This window comes from Grammomys surdaster, unplaced genomic scaffold, assembly GCF_004785775.1.
Source record: "Grammomys surdaster isolate TR1022 unplaced genomic scaffold, NIH_TR_1.0 125985, whole genome shotgun sequence".
NCBI lineage: Eukaryota > Metazoa > Chordata > Mammalia > Rodentia > Muridae > Grammomys > Grammomys surdaster.
The window spans coordinates 3,973,220-3,981,277 of NW_021620801.1; positions in this window are offsets into that span (position 1 = coordinate 3,973,220).

Sequence of the window (8,058 nt, forward strand, 5' to 3'; positions counted from 1 at the left end):
CTCTCTCTCTCTCTCTCTCTCTCTCTGCTTTAAGTGGACTCTGTATCTCTGGCTCCTCTTTTCTAAACTCTCTGCTACAATTGGTATCTTATGGGTTGTGATTACAGAGCATTAAACTCCAAATGGTATTATCTCAGGGGTGTCAGTCATCAGCACCATTGTCTCAAGGACTTCACTCATCAACACCATTGTCTCAGGGGTGTTAGTCATCAGCACCATTGTCTCAGGGGTGTCAGTCATCAGCACCACTGTCTCAGGGACTTCAGTCATCAGCACCAACACCTGTCTCTCTCACCACTGAGTACCTCTCAGCCCCTAAGAGTGTCACACAGTCCAACCTTCAACCTCCTACAATGACCGTTATCTTCCTGCTCTCCAAAATTTGGCTTTAAAATCAGTCTTTTGCCTGATGGTACTATGACCCCATAACAGATCTTCAATGCCAACCAGCACCCCCACCCCAATCACCCTTTTTCAACTCTGAAGAAGTTCCAGAACTGAAACAAACAAAGGCTAATTCCTGATGAACCCATGACATCTTACCTTAAAAGACCAGTCTCAGAATGGACAAAAGCATATAATTTACTATCTAACAGTGTAGACAATTAGATACCTCTTTTCTATTAAATTATGTCCCCACACAAATGGTCCACCCAGTAAGACAAGGTAAATTTGCTATTCTAATGGGATCCCTTTGTCCTTCAGGAAAGCAATTCATTCTTCCTCTCCCTCTCTTTCTCCCTCCCTCCCTCCCTCTCCCTCTCCTTCTCCCTCCTCCCCTCCCCTTCCTCTCTCCTCAACCTTATGTTTCTGTCCACAGCATATATTCTTGACTAAAACCTTTGTGCTGACTCTGGTCTGATAATTCTTTTACCCTTGCACCTCGGGCTCTATTCCCAGCACACTTCTTGCCTCTAAAGAGAAGAGAACAAGGAGAATGATGAGGGAAACGAGAAGTGTGGTGGCCGCTCCTTGAGAAGGAGCTGTGTGTTCTGGATTCCCAAGGGCTGTTGTATCCAGGACAAAGGGTAAGCTCCCCTGGAGAGGGTTGGGAATCTAGAACAAGGAGCCCTGGACGGACACCCAAGGTCAGAAAATCCCTTGAGTGTAGGAAAGAATTAGAACCAAGTAACAGGGAAGAGCAGAGAAAAAAAGAGGAACAAAGAGGTCTAGGGACACCCCTACCAAGGGCATCTTGAGAGTCCAAACATGGGACTTAGGCTTAAATAGATGGCAAAGGAATGTACAATAGCAGCTCTGATTGTGGCCCCACTCATTGTCGGGGCTCCAGATTCTCCTGTAGGATGGTCTGAACGGCTGTCAACTGTGTGACCTCTTCCCAGGAGACAAGTTCCAGCTCTGGCTGGCTTGAGGGCTACTTTTTCTCCTTCTTCTGGCAAGAGATTTCAGAGTAAGTTTCAATTTCTTTGGTGTTCATTATTTAAATAGTTTGATAGCCAAAGGAAAAGGCATAAATATTTCCTTAGAATATCTTCATTCTTTCCAGGGGTGATGACCCAGTCAGTAAAATCAGTGGCTTCACGAAGCCTCATGGCCCAAAGCCCATCTCTGGCACCTATGTGAAAGATGTGGCAACACAAGTTTACAACCCCAGACGTCCTACAGCAAGATGGGGGACAGAGACAGAAGAACTGCCAGAGGTCACAGGGAAGCTAGCCTGGAGCACATGGTTCAGAAGCACAAACAACAGAGACCTGGCCTCAGCAAAATGAAAGACAGAAGTCCTTACACACACACACACACACACACACACACACACACACACAAAGGGAGAAGGAGAGGGAGAGGGGAGAGGGAGAGGGAGAGGGAGAGGGAGAGGGAGAGGGAGAGGGAGAGGGAGGTGCAAGTTTTGCACCATCTTCATTCCTTCCAGGATAGTTATAGAGGGTTGAATCTTCTAGCTGGTAGTAAGTTTTATTTCCAATGTTCATACCTACTTTAGAAGGGCTAGGGAAGCCTAGACAGGCTTATGGTGTCCTGGATACAACAGCCCTTGAGAATACAGAACTATGTAGAGAAGGACAGAGAGACAGCAGGTAAACACAATGTATTAGCCCACAAGAAGCAATGGTTCTGAGCAGATAGGAAGGGCTGTGTGTCAGGTGCTACCTTAATTAGACAATACCAAAGACATTTTCCCTTTGCTCGATCACTACAGGGAGACTGCAGAGACCTAGATTTGACAGAGGTTGTTTTTGGTACTTGTTACAGGTTAATTAATGTCACAATTTAAAGATCATGGGTAGTTCTAACGACCAGAATAGTTCTCAAAAAAAATGTGAATGGCCAATAAATACTTGAAAAGGTGCTCCAACACTCTTAGCTGTCTGGAAAATGCAAGTTAAAATTGCTTTGAGATTCCATTTCACACTGGTCAGACACTATCTTCGAGAAACCAAATGACAGGATTCTAGCAAGGATGTGGGGACATAGGAATGCTTCTGCATTACCAGTGAGAATGGAAATTGGTGCAGTCTCTTTGTAAATCAGCATGATGTACAAATCACAAGATAGGATGACCATATGACCTTATCCTTATTTGTTGTCATAGCAACAGTGTCTGCATAGATTAGGTGTAGTGTTGAGACTTGCTTCCTTTAACATAACTAGCTATTTTGTATTCAGTCTCCATTTTGCTCATAAGGTGAAATTAAGTTCGGGTTCTCAGATTTCGCTTCCCAGATGTAATTATCCATCGCTGACATGGAAGAATGCTACTAATAAGCCAAAACGTTATGGTTGGATTACTTATGCTCTGTTATCTCAATGTTCTGAAATTCCATGTTCACCACCCATCCACCGCCCCTCTTACCTCACTCAGGACGAATCAGCTTAAAGGTTAGCTGATAATTCTCTGTCTAGTCAGCCTAAAATGTTGGACTGCTCCACTCCTTGCCTTTTAAACTTTTGAACCTGGTTTTTCCTATAAAAAGCCTGCTTTCAGGACAGACAGGTACCACATTTAGACTCTGGAGTCCTTTTTGTGGTCCTGAACATGCAGTCTTGGGGTGTGTACTCAGTGAACTGTTCTTGCTTAACTGAGATGGGTTTCTGTGGGGATTCTTGAACCTCATCATTCTTTCCTTTTACCATGTGGGACACACTAGGGCCATCAGTGTTAGCTGTCCCTTAGAGATTTGTAGGACTAAGCACTGAGTCCATCCAGTCCTAGGAGACTCCCATGTGGGGGCTCTAACAGCACCAGTCTCACTGCTCGTGAGAACTGTTTAGGTTGCTTCACTGACTCAAAACAACCGTACTGTTTGGTTTTGTTTGTTTGTTTGTTTGTTTCCACTTCATTCATTCCTGACCCCGTTTATACCCTTTCCTCTTAGTTATTTATTTTTGTTGTTTCGTTTTTTGTTTGGTTGGGGTTTTTTTTTTTTTGGTTGTTTGGGTTTTTGTCTGCTTATTTTTTTTTTTGGGGGGGGGAGTGTGTTTCTCCCTGTAACCCTGGCTGTCCTGGAACTCAGAGATCCACCTTCCTCTGCCAGAGTGCTGGGATTAAGAGTGTGCATACGCCACCACTGCCCAGCAGTTCATATCCTGTCTTTATCTGTTGCTTTGGAGTTTGCTTTGTCTAAAACCTTGAGTTGCACAATTAGGATTTTTTTGATTCCGTAATGATCCCACGGGTCATTCAGGAGTATATTGTGTGGAGCTGAAGAGACAGCTCAGCAGGTAAGAACTTGGGCAACTCTTCCAGAGGACCCAGGTTCAGCACCTATGTAGTGGCTCACAACTGCAGAGAACTCCAGTTCCACAGGATCTGATGCCCTCTTCTGGCCTCTGTGGTCACCAGGAACACATGTAATACACACACATACATGCAGGCAAAACATTCACACACAGAAAATAAAAACACAAATAAATACAAACTTTACCTTTTAAAAAGAATACATTGCTCAATCCCCCAGTGTTTTTAACCTTTCTTCATCATCATCATTGCCAGGAATAAGAGACTGTTTCAAGGGCCTTTTCTGCCTTAGTTAGCACTTGCTGCATGGGCTGAGTTGTGCTGTGTTTTAGAGGAAGCTCTATGGACTGATAGAAAGTTCCAAAGTTGTTAGATAGATTACTGTGTAGATATCTGTTAAGTTCATTTCAGCCATGGTGCAGATTAACTCTGAGGTTTCCTTATTTGTTTTTTGTCTGAATGACCTACCTGGTAACCAGGGTAGGATGCTGATCCAACTACTATTAAGTCCTTTTTAAGTCACTGGTGTTGTTCTTGTTTTTTTTTTTTTCTTCCAATGAAATCAAGTGCCCTACCATTTAGTGCACAAAAGTTTATAATTGTGTATTCTTGATGAATAAAGAAAGTAGTGGCCTTCTTTATCTTATATAATTTCAATTTTAAAGCCACTTTATTATTAGAATTGCTAAGTCATCTTCTTTTCCGTGTCAGCCTGCTTTTTAAACTGACAGTGAGTATTTCTACCAGTGAAGCATGCTTCTTAAAAATAATAGATGTTGCAGTAATTATTTAAAGTCGGCAGCACCCAATCTTGCTTGTTCTTAATCAGCCACCATCTTCCTGACTAGACAAGGCCTGTGGCCACAAGCTGCAGCAGCATATTCTTCGCCACCACTTGGCTCAGGCCACCGGCTCTGCCACCCACGAGACACCAGTGTGGGAGATTGCTCTGCCCAGACCATCCTACCATTCACAAGGTACCCAGTAGAAATGAGACTCTAATGTTTAAGTTATCCAAAGGCTTTATATATTTGGTAATGCTCAATAAACAAGATGCCCACACAATTAGAGGTGTGTCCCAGTATCTAACCTTAAGATATAAGTTGTTACCCAGGACTGCTCTCCATACATGTGTGGTCTTCCATGGCTCCTCATCTCTGCCCCCTAGCTCCTCCTCTTCCTTCTCCTCTCCCTCTCCTTACTCCTCCCACCTTAGCTCCTCCCAACATATGGGGAAAATATGCTGCTGCTACAAATAGAGTTGGGTCATTTTTTTAAAAAGTCTAATATGCTAGTCTGTATCTTCATTTGGAAAGATGACAGTTATATTTAGGCATTTTATTGAGAAAATTTTGCTAATTTTATTCTGTGTGTGTTGTTTTCCAGGCTGGTTAGGCTCATTAGTTTCCCTCCATCACAGGTGATGGAGTGACTCCAGATCTTATGGAGGCAGTTTTGAGATGTTGGGGTTTGGGAATCACAGCACAAACCACACAGATGCTGATCTCACTCAAACAGGGCTGGTTTATTGAATGAATGCACACTCCAAGACTGATTGATCCGAGACACAGTCCAGACTCAGGAGCTGAGCTTCGACCACCAGCTAGAATCCTATAGAGCTTTTACACCTGAAACCCACAAACATCTGTGCCAAGTTATTTCACCAATCAGGATTTAGGGATGGAGATTTCCTTAGGAACATGACTTTGTTATACATTTATCCTGTTCTCAATGGTTGGGGTATTCAACCACAGTGTGAGGCATTTGCATTGCCTAACATTCATGTCTTAACTTGCCAATCAGGATGTCAGTTACCCATGTACAAAACTCTTTCTGCTAAGAAGGATATCAATTTCCAGGGAGGTCTTGGGAAATTAAAACTTTACTCAACCCTTACTCAAAATGTAAACCTTATTCCAAATGGCTTTTTATACTGGTACAGGTATCTCTCTTATATTGGGGTCCATCCCAGGGGCAGTTTATAAGTGCAAAATCCACAAAAGTTCATACATAGGTGTAGGAAGTGATGCTGTGCAGTTGGTTTGGGTCTAAGCTTATTGTAGCTAACTATACAAAGCAGTCTAACTGACTTCTATTGTGATTTTTTTCTATGCATCAAAGCATAGAACATATGCGATCAACAGAATATGCGATCAACTCAGGCATGAGAAACTTTCCTAGTAACAGGAGTTACAGAATATGAGAAAGTTTCCTTGTAACATTAGTAACAGCACAAAATGGCTGGCTACACAGGCAATAGTTACCCAGGCCTTAACATAGGTCCCCTCCTTTTAGATAACTCTAGCTTGTGTCAAATTGACATAAAACTATCCAGTACAAGGAGAAAATAGGAAAGTTTGTGGAGAATGCCATAATCCTCCAGATCGAGAATACAATATCTCTATGTGAACAAGAGAAGAACACTCTCTGGAGAAAGCTCTGGGTTATGTAGGGAATGGACCTCTGTGCCTCCGGCCACTACCTTTCCACTGGGAATGTAGATAAGGCACAAAAGAGAATGGTTCTCTCTACCAGGTTCTGAAGCTATGATAATAGCTGGTACCTGTTGTTCAATTAGTTGTGACTATGCAGAAGGGTTCATGGTGTGTGGATTCTCATATTAGACCAAGCAACACTTAAGTAGAAGGGTTTCCACTTCTCTTATCTTTTATTTTAAAAACTTTTTGTTGCATTGACTTAGTATATGGGGTGGAGCATGGAGAGGCCAGAGGCTAACTTACAGGAGTTGGTTCTCTTCTTGCATCTCCTGGATGCTGGGGATTAGAGTAGGGTCACCAGGATTGGTGCAAAGTGCTTTTATCTACTACACCAGCTGCCCAGCCTCTCTCTTACCTTTCCTCAAATATCACTTTATCTTTCTCACTGACAACCATTTGTACTTCATGTGACTCCTGCCATCTTTTACACACAGCATACAGTGTGCAGGAAAAATCATTTCTTTGAGCAAACTCAATGAAACTACACACAAACTATTCCGTTATACTAGGGTAAAGGAGAGTAGTTTTATTCAGAGGGTCTTAATGGTGTACTTACATGTGAGCACTCTTCTGGGAGCTCAGGATGCTGAGGTAAGCATCTTTACCTTGACCCTCACACTTCTCTGGATGATGCTCCTCTTCAGTCACCCCTTCATGCAGAAGTGGACCCAGGCCCATTCCAACTTCCCAAAGCTTAATTAAGACAAGACTGTAACAGATAACCAAATTGTACTGGAGACTTTGGGAAGTAAAACAGAATTACAATGTAGGAGAACTTAAAACTAACAACTAAATGTGAGTTAGTCTAAATATAACAGACAGTCTGTTCTCCTCACCTGTTCACCTCCTCTTAGGCCCCGACATCTTACTCTGTTTTAAAAGCAACCTACTGTCTTTAACAGCAATGGCTATGGCTATGGACATTGTCAGCCCCCTATTCCAAATTCTCCAAGGCCCAGTGACAGGAGGAGTCTGCCTTCCATAGGCCAGTCCAAGTCTACTCTCCTCAGAAGTACAATTTTCACAATCCCCCCCCCAGGGTGACTTTTTGACATTAAGTAGACACTTCACTTTACACTGCCTCCTCACTGGCAGAGCACTTCATGACTTTTCTTCTCTGCAAGTTTGATTTTGGCTTTTAAAAAATACTAGATATATTGAGGCTTAATACAAATTAAATTCCCTCTTTATATAACAAAGCCCTTTGAGTTAAAACACACAGTCAGGTTACTAACATCATAGTTTGTACATAGACACCTCAATATCCCAGAAAAATCTCTCCTGATCTTTTGCAGTTACCTCTCCCTGTAATTAAAGCCTCAGCCAAACGCTGATCTATTGCTGTGGCTACTGGTTGTTTGGTCTATTTCAGATTATCCTCTAAGTGGAATTATCCAGCTTCTGTATTTAATTTTTTTCACGTAGCATAATGCAATTGAGATTTGCCTTCACAGTCGATGGTATCCACATGGTGTTCCTTGTTTCTCAGTAATTTTCCATTTATGAATGTACCATAGATAATTTATTTATTCACCATTAGGGTAATAAGTTATTAATTGTAAATAAAGTTACTGTATTATTTCCACATATACCTTTGTATTAACATAAACTTCCATTTGTCTCAGTCCATCGTTTAGTAGAATCATCAAGTTGTATCACACGAATCTACTTGCTTTTTATGAAACACAGTATGTTTCCAAAAGTGGTTGTTCCATTTTGTACTTTCACCAAAATTAACCACACCCAAAGGATATACAGCTCAGTGAACTCCTATCCTGTCAGAGCAACAGCGCAGCGAGCCCCTGTACTGTCAGAGCAACAGCTCAGCGAGCCCCTGTACAG